At 45.1% G+C, this 24,808-nt stretch overlaps 1 long non-coding RNA gene and 1 pseudogene across 1 annotated transcript; one reads left to right on the top strand and one right to left on the bottom strand.

Annotated features, from left to right (window-relative positions):
* Positions 1 to 17,410: 17,410 nt before the first annotated feature.
* On the bottom strand, positions 17,411 to 18,154 carry LOC150064960 (calcyclin-binding protein pseudogene; annotated as a pseudogene).
* A 200-nt stretch (positions 18,155 to 18,354) lies between these two features.
* LOC150064959 (uncharacterized) lies at positions 18,355 to 24,095 on the top strand. Its single transcript, XR_016534723.1, has 3 exons — positions 18,355 to 18,672; positions 19,254 to 19,328; positions 23,823 to 24,095. It is a non-coding gene; the product is annotated as an uncharacterized LOC150064959 (long non-coding RNA).
* The last annotated feature ends 713 nt before the right edge of the window (positions 24,096 to 24,808 follow it).

Below are 24,808 nucleotides of genomic sequence, written 5' to 3'. Positions count from 1 at the left end.
GAGATTCTATCTCCAATGAACTTGCAAAACTTTTGGTATTGGCACCAAAAAGAAAGGTATTGAGACCTTCTCCAGATGATGGGGTTCCCTCAGGTGATGAGACACCGCCTCCCTCAGTTGCTGCCCTGCTTCTGTGGCAGAGAAGCAGAGGAACACAGTATTGTTCCTGGATCCTGCTGTGATGAACTGGCAGAGTCACATCCTGTCCTAAGGAAGGGCCTCAAGGCCTGAATGGGCTTTCTGGGAGGCCAAGGGAGTGAGGCTTGTGGTGGCCCTGGTCTCTTCAAGCTCTTTGGAGAGTGGCTTGTGTTTAGGGAAGATTCCCCTGTGGCTTACCTGTTGTACTGTAGCTTTGCAGCTCACTATGGGGAGCCTAGTATCTTGGAGGCCTCAGTGCTGTGTGCCTGGCTCTTTGTTCAGCCTTACTATGTCCTAATTGTCTCGTGAGGCTTGAATCAATAAACTTGGGGTCCACTCCCATGTTATATTCTTCACACACTGAAAACAAACCTACTCTATTGAGTCTGAACAGAATCATCTTGAGCTTGAGGACAGGCAGGGCATGTGCATTACATGCTTCTTGTCACAGCACCAGGCAGGGAAATAAAAAGGTTTCCATTCTAAGGTGGCATTTCTGTAGTCCCAGCTACTTGGGAGGTTGAGGCAGGAGGACTGCTTGAGCTTAGGATTCCCATACCGGCCTAGGAATGAAGCCCCATGGAGTCTGGAGCAAAAGCATGTGATTTTCCTTCTGTTGCTTTTCTTGGGGGTAGGTGGTTGGCAGTTTGGGAGCACCTGTTGGAACCTTCTGTGCAAGTTCGGTGTCCTGGGTAAGCCTGTGCTCAGTGAGATTGAACATGCTGCTGGCAATGGGTGGAAGGACTTGTAGGAGCAGGGAAGAGTTTATCATTCTGCTGTGGGTTGTGTCCTTGCAGGAGAAGTGGCACATTAGAACGTTGGCAAGTCATGCCCAGGCATGTGTGATTGCTAGTTCACATGTGTGATTGCTAGTTCCTAAAGTTGCCTCAAAGCAGTTGCATGAGTGACCTGGGAGCCTGCTATATGGTGTATGTGTATGTGTGTGTACCAGTAGTAGAGCTTGGGAAATCTCCCTTATACTTTGTTACTCAAGGCTGGCACTCTACCACTTGAGCCACATTACTCGTTTTAGCATTTTTGGTGGTAAATTGGAGATAAGAGTCTCAGACTTTCTTGCCTGGGCTGGCTTTGAACCATAATTGTGATATCTCAGCCTCTTAAGAAGGTGAGATTTACATGTTTGAGTCACTGGAACCTGGCTCATTTTTTTCTGCATAGTTTTTAAGTATTATCTTTAGTTGTCAAAATGACTGCCATTCATTTTGAGTACAATGTCACTTATTTGGTGTTTTAAGGTCTTGCCCTCATTTTTGGTAGTCTGATCCAGCATTGTGGGGCCTGGGGTATTGCCACCACTAGGTGGCACAGCTCCCTTTATGATCTGGCTTTTTTGTTGTTGGTTGGGGCCTGAACTCCGGGCTTGACCATTGCCCCTAAGCTCTTTTGCTCAAGAGCTACCACTTAAGTGCCACTTCTGGTTTTCAGTTATTAATTGGATTTTCTTGCCAAAGCTGGCATTGACCTATGGCTAAGATCCTCAGCTGTTAGTTTTTTGAGTAGCTAGTTAGGATTACAGGCCTGAGCCACCAGCACCTGACAGACCTGGCTTCCTTAGGAATCCTAATGGTCACCTTTCAAGCCTTTTTTAGCCCCACAGCTTTCCTACAAGGGACTTGGAGCTAACTCCAGAGGTCTGGATGACAAGATTGTGAGGGTCCTTGAAGTAAGTATGGCTCTTCTCTGTGGGCAAGGCTCTGTCTTTCCTGAGATTCCCAGATGCTGTGTGTTCTGAGCTCTAGATTGGGAATGGCACTCTGACCTAACACCATTTCCCAAAGTGTGACACTGGTCATCTTCACAATTTGGGTTTCTGATGTCTGAGAAATCCAGAGGGATTAGGTTGCTTTGTCTTGTGAGTGATAAGTGTAGAAAGTATGCACATGGATAGTATTAACCACACAGGGTTTGTGGGGATCTAGAGGAAGAGTGGAGACAGGCCTGTAGGAAAAATGAGCCAGCGCGGTTAATCCAGGAATGCAGGTGCTGTTCTGGAGAAAATTAGCTACGTTAGTAGAATAAGGCAGAGACCTGCACATATCTCACAGCTTTAACAAAATGCCACTCTTTTATGATCGAAAACTCAGCACATGGAAAGGAGGGAAATTCCATTGGACAACTGCATATTAATTGCTTATCCAATCGATTCCAGTACTTACACCTGAACTCAATGCTTGGGCACTGTCCCTTTTATTTCTCAAAACTGGTGACACTTGAACTCTACTTCTGGCCTTTTTTGCAGTTAATTGGAAATAAGAGCCTCACAGATTTTGGTAAGGGGCTGGTTTCAACCTGCAGTCCTTAGATTTCAGACTCTTACATAGTGAACTACAGGTATTGACTATAGTACTGAATTTAAGATTCACTGCTGCCCTGATACTGAGGATGTAACAAAGCTGTACTGATCCTAACTTGTGCAGTCTGGTAAGGGAAAGAAGGTTATGTCAGACCAGAGAAAGAGGTAAAACTATCTCTATTTAGAGACTACGTAATTATGTAGGAACTTCCCTGGTATCAGTAAAATCTATTAGCACTAATGAGCAGGGTTAATGAAGTCACAGGGACCAGGGACACTGGACAAAAATAGATTGTATTTACATATAGATAGTGTGTACATGGTGAAGTGCTTAAAGAACATCTAGCTTGCAATTGGATCAAACCCATGAAATACCCTTCTCTCCTTGGCTGCATCCTCCCCTTTTGCAAGTACCTATTTGCTGGTACTTATTTTGTTGGCTTTGACTTAGTCTTTTTAAAGAGTTATGCTATCTGTGCTCCATAGAGTCTATTACACTTCAGTTTGTTCATTTGAAATCTCTAGCTTACTGCCCAGTGTGTTTATTTGTAGATTTCTAGGCACATTCTAACTACCAAAATGAGAGAAACTATGCAACTTAAGTTTCTCAGAGTTGGCTTACTTTGGTTAATATATAGAGAGAATGCAGGGAGGAATTCAGTGTATATACCACAGATTTGAGAAATACAGCGGAAGAGGGTGGATTGAAAGAGGATGAAGATATTGAAGTAGTGACACATGGAGATGCATTGTACATGGAAACTTTTTGTTACATGGAAAAAACCCAATACATAACCTAAAATGGTAAGGGAAGAGGGATTGGGTGGGCTGGACAGGGTAGTAAGAATGTTGGAAGGAGTGACATTGATCAAAATGGAACATATTCATAAACTGCTTTGGTGAATGGCACCTCCTTTGTCAGTGCTCTCCCTTATCTCAGAGCACTGTCTGAGTGCTGTGAACCCCATGGTTTTTGGTTTTCATGGTGGGTTCATCATGTAGGCCTGAGCAGCTACGTGATTGGCCAGTGGTGATAAGCACTGCCGTAGACTCTGTTTTTCCAGTTGAAAAGCCCCAGCCTTTTGATCCAGGCTTTGGCTTTCTGGGGACGAGCCCCCTAATCCATGTGCTACCACTCATCAGCCAGCTCAGCAACACGCATCAAACATCATCACTAGGGGTCTCAAGAATACTAGCAGCTGCACACAGACCAGGTCTGCCTCACATTATCACAAGACACCACATTCATGCAGTGAATGTCCAGTGTTACCAGGGTGGTAGTTTGTTTAACCATGTCCTAACAGGATTTCGGGGTAGGAATCACCAAACTAATTTCTGAATTTTCTATCCTTGTATACAGGATCAGGAATGGGCAGGGTAATTTTGAAAAGGATCAAGTTCAAGAAATGTTGCCATGTGCTTGGGACAATGATAGGTAAATGAATAGAACACAATGGAAAGTTCAGAAGTAATTGAAGAATATAGTGTTCATTGATTGTTTGCCAATCCTGGGGCTTGAACTTAGGTCCTAAGTCTTCGGGCTTTCTTAAGGCTAGAGCTCTACCACTTGTGCTACAGTGCCACTTCTGGATTTTTTAAAATCTATGTGGTACCAAGAAATCAAACCCTGGTCTTTGTGCATACAAGGCAAGCACTCTACAACTAGGGTAAACTCTTGGCTCTCATTGATTTTTAATTTTTTTAAATTTTTTGCCAGCCCTGGGGTTTGTTCTCAGGGTCCAGCTGGGACTGTCCTTGAGGTTTCAAAAGACTAACATGCTACCACTTGAGCCATGGCACCAGTTTTGGCATTTTCTGTATAAGTGATACCAAGGAATTGAACCCAGGGCATTGGACATACTATCCAAGTACTCTACTACCAGGCTATGCTCCCAGGCCCACTGACTTTTAAAAAATCAAAAGTGTTGTGATAATTTTCTGAGAGAAAGATGATCACTTCAAATGGTGGTACAAGGCATGACAGTGGGATGAACCTAACATGTGGCCTCTACACCGAAAGAGCTTCATTGCCATGTGGGCCTTTAGAGAGAAGTCAGAACTCTGAAAGCTGGTGTCTGTCAAGAAGGACACACAGAGCATGAATTAATTACACTTGGGAAAAAATAAGATGCATTAGACTTAGTTTGCTTCCAAATACACCTAATAAAAGGACAGAAACATAGATCTATAGACCTATCTGGCTGAAGACATATACCAAATCTGTCTAAGGATTTCTTTCCCCTAGTATTGAGGATTGAACTCAGGACTTCAGTACTTGCTGAAGCCAGATTAGAAAAGGCAGAAGATGGGGCTCAGTGGTGGATGGAGCATCTACTCAGTATGTTACATAGTCCAGGCATTGAGTCCTAGCACAACCAACAAAGGACAAAATCCTTTTTTGAACAGTTGTTTTATGAAATGTGATATATGATTGTTAAATAAGGACACGAAACCCCTGAGCATCAGTAGTCATAGGGAGTCACATGTTAAGATTACAGAGTGCTAGACTGGGATGAGTACCCCACAAAGACTCGTGGTGCTAGTGGGAGGGGTAGGATCCTTGAGATGGAGGGCTTGGTGGAAGGATGTTATGTTATTGGGGTGTTCCATGAAGGAGTTACTTGGGCTCTCTTCCCTCTCTGTCTTTGCCACCCAGCTGCTAGGAATTGAGCAGGTTCACTTCTGCTAGGTTGTGGCACAGCCCCAACCAATGCCGAGGTACCAACTGGCATAGACTGATACCACTAATGAGTGATTATCTTACTGTTGGCATAAAACAATATAGAACATGTGTGTTGCTGTTGAGCATAGAAAATGGTTCAGATAGTCACTCTGGAAGTAGTTGGGCAGTTTTTTATGCCTTAGAATGTAACCTAGCAGGGCCAGTAGCCGAGCCTAGTGGTAGAGTGCTTGCCTAGCAAGCACGAAGCCCTGGGCTCAATTCCTAGGTACCACATACACATAAAAAGCTAGAAGTGGTGTTGTGGCTCAAGTGGTAGAGCGGTAGCCTTGAGAAATCCCAAGAACAGTTCCCTGGCCTTGAATTCAAGCACCAGGACTAGCAAATAAATAAATAAATAACCTAGCAAATTTGGTCCTGGATATTTACCCAGGCTACAATATGGCCTCTTGAGGACTTGTAGCATCAGGCAAAAAGTAGAGTCTTCAGGTGTGTATCAGCAGGTGACGGGTTGTGTGAGCGTGGCCCATCAACACCAGGGAGTAACACAGAGCACTGAGGAGCTGACATATGAGCAACTCATGGTGAGAGGCCAGGCTTTTATTCGTACTGTTTGTCATTCTATTTACCTAAAGTGTTGCTAAAAGGTGACACTGACATAGAGTAACAGGAAATCAAAGTTCCTCCAGTCCAAGCTGGGAATCTTCCGGATTGTAAGAACTGCTCTCACTACATGGATGCATATGTAATGATGGTGAAGCTTTAAAACAGGCATGTTTCATTGAGGTGATGTGCACCCACATGAAGAGGTGTCTCTGAGAAAGAACAGAAAGACTTCTGCAGTGACTTAGTTTGTATTAGGGAGAGGGAGGGTACAGACTAAGCCATCCTACTTCAGGCCAGCCTGAAACTTGTCATAGGCCTTGGGGAGCCTGGACCTCTCAGGCTTTTGAAAAGTGCCCAACTCTGGCCTGGATCTGGGTTTGCTTCTTGGCACAGGAAGCTTCAAGCTGAGCAAGAACCATTCATCATTTGGAGAGGAAATGTCTCATTATGTGAGGAAGAAGAGGGGCAATTAACTCCTTTTCAGTTCTGTGATAGCAAATGGCCCTCCCACAGTGAGGGAAGGTCAAGCTAACCTTTCTGTTGTTATTGTTCTGCTGTTTGTCTGCTTTTGAATTGATAGGAGTTGTTTAAGTGTCTCTGTGGAAGACATTCAGATGCAAAGTTCTGTGTATTCCCATTTGCTACCTCTGGTTTTTCCTTCTTGCTAGTCTCTGGATTATTGTGCCTTTTATTGGAATCGCAATTCCAAAATGTAGAAAGAAGTCATCTTTTAGACTAGACAAGTTGTGTCACCTTGATTTTAATAGTAGTTTCCTGTAAATCAGATTTTATATTATTATTGACATGAAAAAAACTGAAGTTAAGAGAGTCACTGTTGTTTCTCTGGTTTGCACATTTGTATTTTTTTTTTTTGCAGTCTGGCTGCATTCTTGTAGATATTCCAGCAGGGGTGGCTGATGCTTAGACTTGAAATGTACTTTGTCTTGTTTGTTTCATCCATTTAGTCAGCTTGGTTTCTTTTTGTATTTTTGTAAGTAGGCATTGGGGTACCTTGGATATCATGGGATGCATGTAATGTTGCGGTTGGCTGGGAGGCCTTAAAATTTCTGTCACAGTAGGGCAGAAACGGGCTGTGGAGTTTCCCCTGGGAAAGCAAGACTTTGCTTACCAACCTAACACCAGGCCAGCTGGGGGCAAAACAGGGGCATGGTTGTCCTGGCGTAGTGGCCACCGATGATAGTGTGTGAATGGACATGCTTATGTCCAATGAAACTGTCCTTGGGCTGGGGAAGAGCACTTGCCTGGTGTAGGGGAAACTCTGGATTTCATCCCCACTACTAGAAAGAAACCACCTTGATTTTTCATAAACAGATGAATCCATGTGGCTTGAGGGGCAAAACCTGAGTAATAGTACTCTGAGCAGAGAGCTGGGGATATGATTTCAGCCAGAGAAGAGCCTTGCTCTCCTTTAACTGAGTAGCAAGCCAGTAGTGTGAGCTGCTCAAGTTTGTGAGAAACCCCTACTCTGGCTAGAGTCTTGATGCTAGAAGTCAAGATCTGCTCTAGGGAACTGGAAGTATTGTCCTGTCATGAAGATCTGTAAAGGATGAGGCAGGCTCCAGTGGCTCACATCTATAAATCTAGCTACTCAGGAGAGTAAGATTTGAAGATTGTCATGGAAAGCCAGCCTGATCAGAAAAGAAAGCCAGGGAGATTCTTACCTCCAATTAACTACGACAAAAGCTGGGAGTAGAGTTGTGGCTCCATTCTTAGAGAACTGGCTGGCCTTGAGCATCCTAAAGGCTCAGGGAGAGTAATCAGGCCCAGAGTTCAAGCCCTGGGACTTCCCTTCCCCTTGGAGAAATAAAAAGTTGTGAAGGAGGATGATGCCACAGCCTTGTAGGTGGGCTCCAGAGCTCAGAGATGAGGGCATATGAACCCAGTTCTGTGGCTCTAGGAACCAAGAGTAGGATTCCCTAAGACCGATTAAATCTGGGAAAGCCCTCTGAGAGTAAAGCATTCTTGTAGAAGGGGTGGGCTCTTGGAGCTGGCTGCATAGTGCTTGTCTTACCCAGGTAAGAGGGTAGGGGGTGCCACAGGTGCATGTGTATCTATGAGGAGGCTGCTCCCTGTATGTCTGAGTGTGTTGATTCTGGATGACATTCCAGAGCTTTCCTTTGCCCACCATCTCTTCTCCAGGTCCCTATTGCTCAGTGCTGAGGGGCTGGGGTTTAGGATGTTCTACCTCACAGCTCTGAAAAGGCTACATGAGGTCCCTCTTTATCCAGCAGCAGTCAGTACAGTAAGACTTGCTTTTGTTTCTATCAAAAATGAGAGTGACTCTATGCAGTGTTTCCATTTACTAACAACCCTTGCCAAATTAGGTTTGTTATGTCCTAAGGCGAAGCTTGAATATGTTTTGTGTTAAAATTACATTTCTCCCCCTTTTAAAAATGAAATGGGCTTGCTTATAAATGTCCTTGTTAAAATCTGAAAACTAAAATGAGGTTTTTGAAGTCTAATTATCCCATGAGAAGGATTTTTTAGACTTAAAATCTAATTATAGATGTATTTTTGAAGACTTTTTAGCACCACTGAAAAAAAATGAACTTAAAGTAATGACAGCCTCTTCTCTTGTTTCCTTGATTTAGGAGCACGCTAGAGAATGTGAGGGGAGTAAAGCCATTCTCTCCACCTTTCCTTAGGAAGGATTGAAAAAAAATACTTCCAGCCAGGAGTTTGGCCTAGTGGTAGAGTACTTGCCTAGCATGCACGAGGACTCAGGTTCAACTCCTTGGTATCACATAAACTGCTGTGTGTCCATGCAGCCTTCTGTTTTCAGTGCATGTCTTTCCAGACACTTGTAACACGTCTGTGCTTATGTGTAGTGAGTGGTTCTACAGTGACCTTGAGAGTGATTGTAAGGTCTGTGGAAAGGAAACTCCACGGATTTCAGGAGAAGAGGGTTTATTGCATGAGGAAAGAGCAGACTCCTGCCACCCAAGATGAAGTCAGGCAAGCAAGAGGGCTAAGGGCAGGAAGTGAGAGATCATATAGGGGCGGGTATAGACACAGCAAAAGTGGATGTGATCTCAGAGGATAGGGAAATACTTCAGTAGGGACCTCCCACTACCCCCAGGCATGCCAGTTGCCAGGGTTACAGGTGCTGGGCAGGTATTTCCAGAGTGCAGGTGGAGAGAGCCAAGGGAAGAAGTCACTTCTTCCACTCAGACCTAACAGTGACTATCTCCCTTCAGGATCCCATGGTCACCTCTTTTGGGTATAGGCATGGATGTGCCACTGAGGGATCATGTGTTAATTCTTGTTCACAGAATAGAAGTTACCCTATCCTGACCATCATTGGGCTACACTGCCCCTTGTCCATTTCTTCCTTTTGGGCACTAGTGTGAATCTCAAGAAGAGTCGGTGGAGGCACAGCAGGGCAGATGTGAGTGATTGTGATCCCTGCAGTGCACTGGGGCCATGGTGGGCTAGAGCTGGAGCTGCTCAGGCAGCTCCTCCTCTTGTGGTCTTTGCACCCTAAGAACCACAAACTGCATGCTCTCTGCACTGCTGGGATCTTAGACACAGCCTTGGCCATCGCCTGTGGCTTCCTTGAGAGCCTAGATGGCTCTCTAATATTTGCCCCTGGCTGGCCAGACCTGCTGGGCTGACTCCTTGCTCAGACGATATAGCTCAAAGTTCATAGGCAAGGCTTTATAAACGACAGCTCATTTCTCTGTGTGGTTATCTTACTCAGTGATGCAGATTCATGGGCCAGCCTGACCCTGCACTTGGCTCCCAGCATCTCTCCCATCTTTATTTTAAAAGAATTGAATCCCCCTGTCTTAGGTTGGGGGGTCACTAACTCTGCCATACCCGTCATGGAGAATTTCTTCAGATCAAGCTGAAGGCCCTGTCTTAGGTTGGTCAGAGCAGCATCCCCTCGTACTCATCCCTGGCTGCGATTCCTCTCAGGGGAAACTCATTTATCTGGAGCCCGATTTTATGGAGTTGATCTGCAAAGTTTAGTAATGAATTTTGCAAGATTTCCACCGCACAAGATAGGCAAATAATAATTATAACCAACATTCCCGGACCAACAAAGGCCATCAGCAAGCCTTTTAAATTGTTCAAGGAAGGAACATAGTGCTGAGACTGTTCAAACAGCTTTCTGGCGATCTGTATTATCCCAACGTCCAGTGATGGTGCATGTTCAAATCCAATGATTTGTCTATGAAGCTGAAAGAAATCTAGAGATAAGTTTGCATGATGCCAAATTCTGTTTAGGTGGGCCACAGTACAATCCCAGGAATAAATGGATCCATTGTATATAACGCAAATAAAATCAAATCTAACATGGCAACGGACTCTTTGAAGAGTCTGTAGTTTGTGAGCCCATTCCCCCAGGAGGATTACTGTCTCATATGATGCTTTAAGTCTTTCCTGCGTCAAGGCAACAGTAGCAGATACAGCAGATACAGCAGTAGGCTCTAAGGAACTAAAAACTAGAATACCTGCTACTATTAATCCAATAAACCTCCTAGAGTGCTTTAGGTCTTTTAACTGTTGTAAAACCAAGATCATACCAGGGTCCAGACATATTCAAAGATAACATAATAAAAGGTGGTAGAGGTAGCTAATCCACTATACATACAATTTTCAGAAGAACAATTATCACATGTCATATTGAACTGTGTAGAATCAATGGATATTTAAAAGGTCTATATATAATAATGTCAAAAGGAAGAGAATGTTCTTCTGATAGGAGGAGCTGAACCAGGTCATATTACTAAGGGCTGTGGCAACCATGCTTGATGTTGACGACAACCATTCATTCATCACAATCCAGGATTGAAATGTTGGATAGAATTGGCTCCTGACCAATCTAGTAGCCATTTGACTATGCTGAATAAATGGATCTGGAGCAGTCCTATATTCTGATAGGTTGACATGTATGAATAACTTAGGTCCCTCCCACGTTGCAGGATGCACCAGTGGCGAGTCGGGGATATAGGCCCAGTGAGTTGCTGCTTGTATGATCATTGCTACTCTCCACAATCCAACGCAGCATTCAGGTAGCCAGTGGGCGTCATTTCCTTCTGTGAAAAATCAGATACATGCCCTCGACTTCATGTTAGAACTGTATTGGGTTTGTGCCAAGCACTGGTTAGGGGATCCTTTCATTTTACTAGAGTAAAAGCATGTTGCTCTTTTTTCCCCCAGAATCATTGTGCTTCAGATAAATTATTTGAGTCCAAATTTTAAAAATTTAAAACAAACAAAGCATGATTAAGTATATTTGCGGGGGTAGCAGGATACAACTCCCCCGTCTTAATTTTAGCAATCTGATGTTTTAATAATCTGTTAGCTCGCTCCATAATACCCTGACCCTCTTGGTTATAAGGAATGCCTGTGATATGAGTGATGTTTTAAGAATGGCAAAAAGGACCGAAATGTGTGGCCCGCATAACTAGGGCTGTTATCTGTCTTAATTTGTGAGGGAATCCCCATAACAGCAAAGCAACGAAGGCAGTGGAAATACAATATTTAGTAGCTTTCCCTGCAAGAAGGGTGGCCAAGATAAGATCAGAATAGGTGTCTACTGTAACATGAACATGTTTTAACTGGCCAAATAAAGGACATACATCTGTCAAATGTGATTAGATAGCAGACCCCATGGATTCACACCTATATGAGGAGCTGGTGAGAAAGGCACACAGTTGGAGCAACTTTTAACTCTCTGTCATGCTGCTTCTCAAGATAATTTAAACTGATGGCGCAACGATGGACTATTTTGATAATGGATGGCATATGTCTGCTTTGCAAGTTGAATCTGAGTTAAATATATTCCAATGGCAGAGTCAGTAACTGCATTGCCCTCACTTAGGGGGCAGGAAGGTTAGTGTGAGCTCGAACAAAGCAAGAAAAAAAAACAGGGGTGATTACGGGAACTAAGCAAAGTCTGTACTTGGTGGAATTGGGTCTGAATGTTGTAATTAGTAGTCCCAATAAAAGGAACAGTTTCTATGACTTGAAAAGCACGCATTACATATTGGCTGAGTATAAGTTAAAGGGCTCCCTTTGTAATAGGACAAGTGCCTGTAAAACAGCCTGTAATTCCACCTCTTAGGCGGAGGAAAAACCTGTAGCCCAAGACTGGGTTTTTCCATTAATGGTTAAAGCAGCCATTCCATTGGAGGAGCCATCTGTAAAAACTAAGGTGGCAGAAGGCAAAGGCAAGGCCCGTACTATGAAAGGAAAAAGAAATGTATGGGATGCAGCAAATCGGAAAAGTTTATTAGATGGGTAGTGATGCAAATTTTTTCCTATATAGTTGGCCCAAGCAATGGCCCAAGATTCACAATGGGCAAGTAACCAATCTTGTTGTTGTAAATTACATGGAACACAAATAAAATGAGGTTCCTGGCCTAAATATTTCTAGGAGTCCACTCGGTACATGTGCACTAGAGTGGCCACCAATTCATAATAAGGAGCCAACACTTTTCTGGGTGTTGATGGCAAAGAGAGCCACAAGAGTGGACCATTCTGCCATAACACAGCAATTGGGGAATGAGAAGTCGATAAAATATAGGCTCCCCAGAGTAATGAATAATCACAATAGTTCATGTGCTGCTGAGAAAGTGCATCTTCTACAATTAGAATAGCCTTCCTGGCTTCAGGATTCAAATGGCACAAAGACATAGGATCTGTGTCTCCCTTCAGGAGATCAAAGAGGGTTTTTAACTCTGCAGTGGATAGTTTCAAATAAGGTCGAAGCCAGTTTATATCCCCCCCCCAAATTGTTGAAAATCATGCAGAATTACTCAAGTGAGAGGTTTTTAAGCGTATTTTCTGAGTTGAAAATAGTGAGGGCCCAATGTGTGGCCCAAATATGTAAAAGGGGGGTGTTCCTGAACCTTTTCTGCTGCTATTATGAGGCCAAAAACGCTCAGATTTTTGTTTTAATTGCCCAAAATCTTGTCGCACAATAGTAGGGTTAGAATGAGCCGACAAAATATCATCCATATAATGAACAATATAAGCAGAAGAGTATTTTGTGCGGGTAGAAGAAATAGCTCTGGCTACAAAACTTTGACATAAAGTTGGGCTATTTGCCATGCCTTGTGGGAGCACAAGCCAATGATACCATTTCATGGGTTCTTTGAAATTAATAAAAGGAATACTGAAAGCAAAACGCTTACAGTCTTGAGGCGCCAGGGGTATAGTATAAAAGCAATCTTTTAAATCTATAATAATTTTGTAAGTATCCTTTGGGGTTACCATGGGGAAGGCAACAGGCTGTAATGCCCCCATGAGTTCCATAGTTGCATTTACTTTTCTTAAATCTTGTTAGAGCCTCCATTTACCTGATTTTTTTCTTTACAACAAAAATTGGAGAATTCCATGGAGAGTTGAAAGGGGTTATGTACCCTAAATCCAGCTGTTGTTGCACCAGCTGTTGAGCTGCAATGACTTTCTAAAGAAAGGGGCCACTAGTCTCCTTGGAAATGTTGGTAAGGGGTCCCCGGGTGCCCAGACTGAAGGTCACTTTCAGGAGTCTTGTTACCTTATATGGTTGTAACTGCCCAATGCTCTCTTTACTGCCTGCACCAAATGGGCCTAATGATGAACTGTCTGGGAAAGGTGCGTGCAAGGTCCTGAGAATGGAGCATTAGCTAGGGGCAATGGGTCTATTTGACTAACAAGATTTGTATCTGATATGTCTTATTTCTGTTTTATTTTTCCTCTGGATAATTTGAATATATCTTTGGACTTGGCTTTTATAGATCTTGGCTTTTCCTAGCAGGTCCTGACCCAAGTAAGTTTTTGTGGGATCATCACCTTGGGACAGAATGCAGTCCCAGCACTATCAGCAACATAGCAAAACCCTCCTCTCCCAGCTTGTGTGTAGGTGTCCTAATTCTGTATGTGGTCACAGTGGTAACTCTGAAGTTTTCCAGGGCTCACCAGACAGGAATGATTTCTTACCTTCCAGAGGAACTGAGAGAAGTCCAAGCGGGAAAGCACAGAGTCTCTGTACCGTGTACTTGAGATAGGAAGGATGGTAGTATCAGGTTTGAGTGGCTGGAATTTCCATCAAGTGGACAAAAATACCTAGTAGGTAGCTGTGGTCATTTGCTATTCCACTTCCTGGCTCATCCAGATGGATGTTGATGGTTGTTTGACTTGCTGGACCAGGCAGAAGGCAAGTGCTGTCAAAGCTTTGTGCGGGGTCTGGAAGTGATCTGAAAGTAAATTTTAGCATTCCCAGGTGATCATGTGCTTCCATGGATGACATGCAGATGGCATACAGGAAGAGAAAGGGCTGTTTGTACACAAGCTAGAATGCCTACAGTTGTTGTAGACTTTGTGGCCCTGAGCCTGGACTTCTGGCTCTCAGCAGGTCTTCTCAGCCAAGTCTCTGCTCACTGCACAGTCTGTTTCCCAGCAGTTGGTGTTTCCTATCAGTTGGTGTTTTGTGGTAGTTAGAGGTGAAGCTGAAGATGCTGAAATCCCAGCCTCGCTCTTTGGAGCCAAGCTTCTGTTGTTCAGAGAGGAAGTGGATGCACTCAGGTACTCCCCTTACTCCTCTGGGCTGTCACTGTTACCCCACCTGGTTCCCCAGAAGCAGCCTTCCAGAGACTCTTTCCCACTGCCTGATTGAAGGCCTTCTGGTTATCAGGCATAGTCTGCTCACCTGGGTTCCTTTCCCAGAGTCACTGCCCATTGGGCTGGATCTTTTGCAGTATCCTATCCACAGCCCAAACTGACAGCTGTCCTCTCTGCTTGTACTCTGTCCGTGTGTGTCTGGAGGGACTCCCTGGTTGTGAGTAGTATGAAACAAGGGACCTAGCCTGCCTGCACACAAGCTCTATGCCAACATTGTGGGAAGGGTGCAGTCAAGCATCTTTCAGGGAATTTCTCATATGCAGCAGGAGGACTCGTCATATGTGAGATGGGGATGGTTCCCTGCTTGCCCTCAGCCTCTACATTTTCCTCTAGCTGTGTGTCTCACCATTCCTTCAGCATTCCAGTTTCTCAGTAAACATGGGCTTTTGGCTGGGGATTTTCCTGAAACATGTTTCTACTTTCCCTTGCTGATAGATGAATAAGGCCTTCAGGAGACATCTTAGCACTGCAGAGCAGGGTCTGAGCACCCCACCCCTGGCTCACCCCTTTTAATCATATTGGCCCTGCAATCCCCACTTCTGACAAGTGGACATGGATCGGCTGCCATACCCTACCCCCATCTTGTGGGAGATGTTGACCAGTGGCAGGGAACAGGACAGGTGTGGCTTCTTGCTGAGATCATCTGCTGCAGTCCAGGTGCTAGTGTCCAGGACTTTATACTCTGGCAGCTGCTGGCGAAAAGAGATGGCGTCTGGGGACCTGAAGGCACAGGAGACACTGGTTGAGGTGGCATGGAGCTGACATCAAATGGCCCTTTTTGGCTGCTCAGCTGAAACCCCAATAGACTAGAGGAGGCTCAATCTGGTTACCTGAGTGACTTTGGCTCTGCAGCTTTCTCTTCATGTTATGGGTCTGTTTGGTGCTGTCAGAGCCATGTTTGGCTGTTGAGATAAAAGCAATAAAAAGCTTGTGATGCCTCTTGCCTTGCATCCAGGTCAGAAAGTGTTGTGTGAACCAGTTGCAGAATCCCCGTTATTTCCAGAGCACTTCTTAAGTAGAATCAGGCTTTACAAATAATCTTGTGTGGAGCCTTTGGGTCCCCAGTTGTTTGTACTTGCTTCAACATATGAGTCATGTTAAGGCTGAGTACCAGGGGTCATAGAATAGAAAGCAGAGGTGTATACTCTGCCTTCTTTACTCTCATGGTTCAATGGTGAATTGGGGCCTATATTCATAGGAAATTGTGGGCAACGGGGGTTCATTGGGGGACCCAGAGTGTGGGAGACGTGTGTGAGAGTTGTAGGCGCAGCCAGAAGACAGTCCCCATGAGTTCTCAGTTCTTGCAGACTGAACAATGAAAGTCTACATGTTCAATCTGTAACTGCTACAGGAGGTGTCATCCATGGAGAATGCCTCCAACAGCATGCCAGCCTATGTGAGACCTGGCGAAGTGCTGGGGTAGACAGTATTGATATCTCACCCTGCAGGATCTTCAATGTCATGTTAGACAGACTCTTGTCACCAGACACTAAGAGCTAGGTCTTCAGGTGGAAGATATAGAGATTTGCAGGTGTAGCCCCAGAATGTGGGCCAAAGGTAGAGAAGTAATATGCTTGTGTGTGCACACACACACACACACACACACACACACACAACGTTTTCACAGGCAAGCATTCCAAATTGTGCCAGACCTCTAAGGGAGTAAAATCTCTTTCTGTGGTTGATAGGAACACAGGCATGTTGGAATCGTAGACTATCACAATTTGGTTTTCTTTGTTTTTTTTCTTGCTTGCTTTTTTGAGTGGGTTTCTTCATTCATTACTTCTGAACTAAGAGCAGAGCTTCCTGACTTACTGTCTGATTTGGAGGCTACTTAACTCTGAGTAGTTTAGTAATAGACTAGCATATGTACCAGACTGTACTGGAGACTCTGCAGCCACCTCAGATAGCCACTTTTTTCCAATCCTGGGACTTGAACTCAGGGCCTGGGAACTGTCCTTGGGCTTTCTCAAGGCTAGAGCTCTACCACATGAGCCACAGCACGATTTCTGCCTTTTTTTCTATATATGTGGTACCAAGGAATCAAACCCAGGTCTTCGTGCAAGCTAGGCAAGCACTCTACCACTAGGCTAAACTCCCAGCCCCAGGTATCCATTTTTTACCTGGGCTCAGTGATCTGAGGGCTATTTGTAATTTGCCCATATTTGTAGCTTGCTGATGTCTTGAACCAGACAAATACATCTCGGTTCTCTACTTTGCTTTGCTATGTCACACCCTCCCGGCAGCCCTCCCCAGTGGTGGTCAGGAATAGCTCAGGCCCTTATTGAAGAGACATGACTTCAGTCACCAGAGATGGCTGCTCCATCTCCCCAATAATGGATACTGGTGGTGTCGGACTGGAGGCCTCATAGTCAGCTCTCCCTCTGGGTGTGGAAGAAAAATCGTGGAAAGGCTGTCTTTGAATAAGACCACACCAGTCTTTATTGGTTGAGGTTAGGTCTTGGGAATTTTTAACTGGCCTCAAACTACTGTCCTCCTGATCTCCACTTTCTGAATGGGAAGGATTTCAGGTGTGGTCTACTGCCCCCTCTCAGTTGAGGATTAATGACTGAATCAATGCTGGGGCAAAGCTGCATCCATCTAGAAGCAAGTCAGAATTTGTACAGAATCTTTAAAATCTTTTAAGGTTCTGTTTTTCTTTTATGGTGGCTTTGCATTTTTGTGTGGTTTCTTTGTTGCTGTGGTTTGAACTCAGTGCACTGTGTTGACAGGCAGGTTCTGAGTCAAGCATTTCTGTCATAGTTCTAACCTTGCTGCTTCAGTTTGTTTTGAGTTAGGATCTTGTGTTTGTGTGGAGGCTGGCCTGGCCTACGTCTTCCATTTTATAATTAGCATAACAGACCCCAGTTTTTTTCCTTAGGTAAAATTTATTTCAATGAGACTGTCACATAACCAACCCTTCTTAAAAAAATAACCAGGATACTAATGAAAGCATCTTTGGAGGAAGTGTTTAATAAGCATATTTTATTTAAAATTCACTGCCTTTAACTTAGAAGGCTGTGTAAATATCTGCCCAACATTCCATTATTGGAAACATCAGTAATTCCACATACGGTTCCAAGAGGATTTAACAGTCTCAAAATTCTGGGTCTCCTTTGGCTTGCTTCTCTCTTGATTCCACCCAGGCTTTATTAATGGTGCACTTCATATCATCGTCTCCATCTTCATAAATTTTCTTTAGAACATTCATTAATCCCTCACTAGGATCTGCTTCAGTGTCATATGAAGGCTTTTCTTTCTCTTCGCACTCCTTTTCCACTTGAGTCAAGTAATCCCATCGTACATTTTCTGCTTTCGTTCTACATAAGAACTGTATCCGTCTTGACTTTTCTTTAACTGCCTTCTACAGAGCTGGGCTTCAAGAGATTGTTCACTATCATGGAGTAACTCATCCCATTTAGATTCTTTACCAAAAGATCAAAGGACCTGTCTGTGAAATGCCCCTGTGCATTCTCAGTGGGAACCTGATGAACTCCAGTTAAAGTAATGTAGATTTTCACAAACTTACCTGACTAATCCCATCCATAATTGCTGATTTTCACTGCATATCCAGTTGTGATGGGAGCAACAACAGCAGCTGGCTTTTCATTGTCAACCTGCGGTGTCTTCTGTGATTTCCGCTGCATCTTGTTCTTTATTTCCATCTCAATCTTTGATTTTTCAGATGTAAGGGCATCACGTATTCTTTTCCTAGTGGACTTTTCCAGTAATGCTTTTACTTCTTCTAGGTCTTTCTGCAGCTCCTCCAAAGCCGAAGCCATGGTCCGGATGGGTCTGGCCGAAGGCTGAAACTGCAGCCGCCTGCCAGATCCGACGGGAAAGGCCGCCCAGAGCTCGACCCCCGCGAGCGGAGACCCCCAGCGCAGACACACGCAGCAGCCCGCACGCCTTGCTTATGCTCCAAGCAGCTGTGCGCCAGCCCGCGGCCCGCCCTCCGCGGCCGCCTCTGGAAGCTTCGCGAGGCCGCCTCTGCTTCGCTGCGCTCCACTCTCCAGATCCCAGTTTTTAAGTAGCATGGAGCTCCCGTCTCAGCTTTTACTGTGAAAAATGAAGTCTCACTAACGTTTTTCTCTGGCTGGCCCTGAACTGTGATGCTCCTCATCGCTGCCTGCCAAGTAGCAGAGATTACAGGACTGAGCGAGTGTACTTAGCTATCTTTAGAGTTTTTAAACAATGATAAAGGAAAGTAAAAGAATGTTATCCTCACCATGAGCCTACAGAGTTGTGAAGAACATGAGTGATCCAGACACTTCTCCCACCTTTGCCCCTCAGTATACAGGTGAGTTCCTGACACACAGTCATGAGTCTTACCTGTTAACTTTTGGGGCAGTGTGGGGTTAAGGTAGGATCCTTCTCTACCCATGGGCTTCCTCATTGTATAATCTCCCTCTGACCCTCAAATCCAGACGTGTCTTATTATCCCAGCCCCCCGCAGAGGATTAGGAGAGGCTATGCTTACTGATAGGGAGGATTACCAGTAACTTAGTGCATCCACCAGGCTTTATTTTGATAGCCTGCTCACAGAGCTGAGTTCTGTTTTGCATATCACAAGCAAGGGCAGTCTAATCTACTTTAGACTGGGATGTGCTTCTAATGAAAACTTCCAAATCACGAACGGTTACTAAAGAGAGATGAGGGGGCTGTGATGATTAGGACCAAGTGGAGAGATCATAATATGTGCCTTGAGAGTATAAATGGTTTGCACAAGAACGTGACACATTGTCAAATAAATTATGCCTGATACTTGATTCAGTACAAGACAACTTGTTAAGAAACTAGCAAGTTAATGGATGTATATACCAGATGAAAGTTACCATTATGTCTCATATTTATTCTAATGGAATCTGTTTTTCCTAACAGTGGCAGGCAGAGCAACCTTTGAGCAGACCTGCTATGGAAAAGTACCACCAGGAGTATCACTGAGTTCCCCAGAAGGTAGGTTGATGGGAGATATTAGAGATGTGTAATTTTGAATGATGTTGCAAATTAGATTTGTGCTGTCTTCTTTAGGGGAGGGATTGGAGTGATGTTTTTTGATAAGAAGATTGCCTCAATGTGGTTTCAGATGATTGATTTTTGTTTCACATAAATACTCATGTCTCATTGTGAGGATAGAAATAGGTAGATGTCCTGTAGGCAGGCCAAGTAAAAAGAGTATTTTCTGCTTTCCTCAGCCATTTTCCGTCATTTTATGTAGGAGCTAGATAAGATTAACTCACATTGGGAAGGGCCATCTTCTTTACTGAGTGCACTGTTTTCACAGGAAATCTCATTTTGAGCCATCTGACTAGGCACATGCAGAAATAATGCTCAGACAGATAAAGAGCCCCCTATAGTTCAATTGTATTTCCATGGATCATTATGTATTAGAACATGGCTGCACAGTGGATCTTGTGTTAGACCAGAAAATTTTAAACTGTTGTGACAAGGGACCAGTCTGTCCTGTCTCCAATACGTTTATAGTATACAATGAAAATGGATCACTGGAAAGATGACATAATACCAAAGATACTTAATGCAAGCCTAAGTTTTTATTCTTATTTATTTTTCTTTAATTGTATTTCCTTCTTTTCCTTTGACTATTTTCTTTTCTTTTCTTTGGTCCTTGTCTTTGCCTTGCCTTTTCCTTGCCTTGGCCTTTGGCACTGCCCTGTCTCTACCTTTGCTTTTGCTCTGGCCTTCCTTTTGCCTTGTCTTTTTCTTATATTCCATCTAGAACCCAGGGCCTCATTCAAGCTTGCTAGTGGTTTATTAATTTATATACCAGGCCTGACTTAGGGTAGACTGAATTACCCTGTCTAATTATAAATGGCACTTTTAATTTCATTGGATTGTGGTTTTTGTCTCAGTGGCTTCTGTATTTCTGGGTCCAAAGAATGTAATTCAAAATAATTCAGAAAAGATGCTTGCAACTGTGCTGACATATAGAACTCTTTATCCTTGTCATAATCCATCCCTTACAAAATAATGTATAACATGCATTTAATATAATGTACATGCTGTTTTGTGATATGTAAACTACAGATAATTTAAAGCATGTAGGAGAAGGTATGTGTGCTATGTGAACACAATAGGCTGTTTTATAAAAATGACTGGAACATCACTGGATTTTGGTATTGTTAAGAATGTTGGTCCAGGGGCCAGGAGTTTGGCCTAGTGATAGAGTGCTTGCCTAGCATGCATGAAGACCTGGGTTCAATTCCTCGGTACCACATGCGTAGAAAAAAGCCAGAAATGGTGTTGTGGCTCAAGTGACAGAGAGCTAACCTTGAGGACAAAGCTAAAGAACAGTGCTCAGGCCCCGAGTTCAAGCCCCAGGACTGGCAAACAAAAAAAAGAATGTTGGTCCCCTATAGACTTTCATGTAATTTCCCTGTTGTACTTGCATGTGCAGCTGCTCTGGCTTATAGATGATAACTGCTGCAGTTGTTGTTGTTATTAATTTTTGCACTGTCTTTCTTTTGAAGACAGGTCTTTCAGTATGAAATATGTCTTCGCCACGTTGCCAGCCTGTCTGCAGCTCGCACTTTAATTTTCATGACGTTTTAAAATTTGAAATGTAACCCATTTACCGTGATAGGGATGATTTAAACCTTCCTCCAGCTTTTCTTCACCTTATCATTTTTTAGATAGGATTTTCACTTTTGGGTAGGGTTGGCTTTAGTGCCATTTAGTGTATTCAGAAGATTGTACACAGCCAGTGTTGTGAGTGGCATGATTAACAAGGTAAGGCATTCAACAGTCCCTTTCTCAGCAGGTGGCCACTATTTACTTTCTGTCTCTGTGGCTTGTCTCTCCATGTCACTTGAGTACCATCATACAGCAGTGTGGCTCTTTCTCTTGGCTTGGCATTGGCAAGCATATTCTTGAATTTTTTTAGATAATGTGTTACCAGTAGCCCATAGTCCAGGCTTGGTTTGACTTCATAGGCCTTCTGTTTTCTGGGAATATTGGCATGTGCCACCACTCCTGGGGTTTCTTATTGTACAGTCACATCCAACATTTTATTTGAAATGACATTTGAAAATTGTGAGTAATAAGTAGTCATTAAATGTCTGTCATGTGTGTAGAGTTGTTTATGTTGAAGCTTGCCTTCAAGCTCAGTGTAAAAAATAAGACAGAGCCTGGGTTCTCAAGCAATTGAAGTTTCAATGAGTATTAAATCTCCTGAAATTACTGAAATCAAATCTTCTCACTTTTGGTGATGCAAGTTTTCAGTCTCTTACTCTGACTTATTTGAGTGCTAATGGAGCTTTTGTGTGTGTCTGTGTTGGTGAATCTATTTCCATGTGTATGTTTCAGAGTGTGTATGTGTCGAGAGTGTGGGTGTGTGCCTGTGTGCCCCCATCTTGGGTTTGACCTCAGAGCCTGGACACTGGCAGTGAGCTTTACTGTCCAAGATAGCACTTGGCCACTTCAGACACAGATCCACTTCTGGATTATTTTCTATGTTGAGATATTTGTATGTTCTATTTTGCCTAGACAGGCTTTGCTTTTCTGATCTCAGCTTGCTGAGTACATAGAATAACAGGCATAAGCTGCAAACAAATAGTGATTTGTTTTCTGATCGCATGTTTTTCTTGTATTGACATCTATTAGTTGAACAAGAGAGTTTCATTTTCACAGTACAACTTACATATACAGATATGAACAGTTCAGAACCATAACCACCCCTCTGCCATGATTTTAATTCATCTATCTGAGGGGACAGGGGCCATTGACCATCATGCTTGTCCCTCCATAGTGTGTGTCCTATGGAGTGTGGACTCTCCTTCATTCTTGTGTTTAGGCAGATGAGATGTTGTGTGTGATCCCCTCGCTTGCAAAGCTGGGAAACTAATTCAGAGGTTCTCTTGCAGAAAAGGGAAAAAGGAAGAGAGAGAGAAAGAGGGAAGCAGATGGGAAGGAAAGGGGGTGTACACACAAAACAAATGCCTCCAGAAACTATTCAGACCCTGTCCTACCCACCAGAGAAAGAGGGACCCTGGATTGATGAAGAGAGAGGGATTGGATAAAATTCTTACTTTGGGAGCACACGTAGCTGTGGAGCAGACAGCCATCCAACCTTCCCTGGCTCAGCTATCTTCAGGCCCTGTTCCAGCTCCTTCTTTCCTGAATGAGAATGCCACCCTCAGCAAACCTCCCCCAGCCAACACTCCCCAATCAAAACGCCAGCCCCAATCTGCGCCATGTCCCCTTGTACTGAGTCTGGAGGATATTTAGCACATTCTCCTCAGGAATGCCCTTGAGCCTCAATGATACTTGAGACATTAGAGCAGGAGGGGGTCTTTTGACAGTAGAAAAAGCATTTGTCCGTTTGTCTGGAAAAGAGGGAGGGAAGGAGGAAGGAAGAAAGGAAGGAGGAAGGAAGGAAGGAGTCTGCTGTCTACAATTTCCTAATGCCATGGGAGTTAGTGGGTGAGGGCAGAGTCATTTGTTCGTTTGGGGGTTTCGCTATCAAGACAGGAAGGAGAGGCTGGTGGAGGTATGGTATTTGATGGTGGCCTTACATGGGGGCAAGGGTGCCATAGACAGACACCGCTGGCCCTCAGTAGTCTGTATCCTTTGCTCTTTGGACACTCCTTCACTCATAGGGATAGCCATATGTTATCACTCGTGTGATCACCTTGCTTGCAATGCCAGAAAAGCAATTCTGGGAGGACTCGCAAAGAGGGGTGGAGAGAAGAGGAGAAAGGAAGACAGGTGCAAGAGGGACAGGGAGGGTTTTTCCTTGATTCTTTTCTCTTTTTTGCTTGCAATTTGATTTTCCAAATTAAATTTATTTTACTGTAGGGCAGGCTTCCTGCACTCTCTGAAATAGAAACCTGGCCCGCTAACCTGCTCTCCTCCTACTCCTCCTCTCCCTCCTCCTCCACCTTCCCCTCCTGCTCCATCCACCCACTCATCTTCATCCTCCTGGGTCTCCCAGCTACTTCCAGTCTATGTGGCCAGATTCCTCCCCAGGGATCTGCCTCCAAGGCCTCTATTCCCTCAAGTGCTGGCCAGCAGTTCCTTCAAAGCCACCTGCCAGTGTGGTGGCAAGAAAAGATGCCCGTGGTGCGTGGGTGTTGGGCCGCCCCCAGGTTGTTTGGGGGTTCTGAACGTGCATGTGCGTGTGGACACGGGCAGCAAGAGGACACGTGGGCCACCCGTGTCCTTTGCCTTGACAGGCTCTTCCCTCCCTCTCTCTCCCTCCTGGATCCCCAAGAGAGAAATGCTGTTCTTTGGACCTTGGCGTGCGCCTCGGGCCCCAGGAATGATCTGACACTTGACCCCGACCTTGGAAAGGGCAAGGGCCGCCATAGGCCCTTCCCTTTGTGTGTAACTTGGACACTGGCATCCTCTGAAAGTTCGTGCTATCCTGGAAGGATGCCAACTAGGATGGCCAGGCTTTCCCTTTGCCCCAAAGAATTCTGTTCTTCTTTCCAGTTCCCCTTGGGACACAGACTTGGGACGAGAATCACAGGCTATTCCCTGGACAAGAGCAAAGAGGAGGACGAATGCTGTGTGCAGATAAAACGTCACCAGCACGATGGCAGATGGCTCTAGAATGAGGAAGGCTGTCTGCTCCCTCGGCGGCCACACGAGGAGGGAGTCCCGTAAAGAGGAATGGTTTGAGGACTCTGCTCCCAAGAAGACAGTGCCAGGGGCTGTACCACCTGGAAAACCTTTAGGCCACCATTTCGAATTGGTGTGTGTGTGTGTGTGTGTGTGTGTGTGTGTGTGTGTGTGTGTGTGTGTGTGTTTCTGCAGGTAGGCACATGCATGCCTGTGCATCTTTCACCACAGAGTTCAAGGTTTGCCTTGATTGCCTTGGTTTGCCTTGGTTTGCCTTGCTGCAGCCGGCGTGTCCGGTGTGCCGGCCGACGTCCCACGTGCCGCTCTGCCAAGGCTCGGGCAGGCCACGGGTGGCCGGCAAGGAGCGTGAGGGCGAGGGTGAGGGTGGGAGGGAAGGACGCGGTGTGTGTGGCCGCCGTCGGGACCATCTGTGGCCCCGTGGAATCTTCTGGGACTCGGCCCTCCCCGTGGTCGTCCCCGGGCAGCGCCAAACCCGAGGGCTGGCAGGGCCAATGGCTGGCGTGGGCTGGGCGGGAACGGGGTGGGCAAGATGGGGCCAAGGCTCGGCGGCCACGGCCTTCAGACTGCTGTGGCCTGGTAACACGAGGGAGAGAGGGCCGTGGTGGCGGCGCCCCAGCAGCCCACGCAGTGTCCAGCGTCCCCTGGGGATGTCAGGGGCCCACTGCTGCCAGTCCGCGTCGGGCCCGGGCAGAGGAGGAAGGGACAGGACAGGCGAGGTGGCAACGGCACCAGGGGCGCAAGGCGGGCTCTCAGAGCTGTGGGCCCAGCCATCTGGACCGGCCCGGGTTTGGGCTGCATCGTCTGCACATGGCGGGGCCAGCGCGGGGGGGTCTCGG

This window comes from Megascapheus bottae, chromosome 3 (genome assembly GCF_031878675.1).
Source record: "Megascapheus bottae isolate mThoBot1 chromosome 3, mThoBot2.hap1, whole genome shotgun sequence".
Taxonomy (NCBI): domain Eukaryota; kingdom Metazoa; phylum Chordata; class Mammalia; order Rodentia; family Geomyidae; genus Megascapheus; species Megascapheus bottae.
The sequence above is the reverse complement of the archived record's forward strand: the minus strand, read 5'-3'. Positions and strand labels throughout refer to the sequence as shown.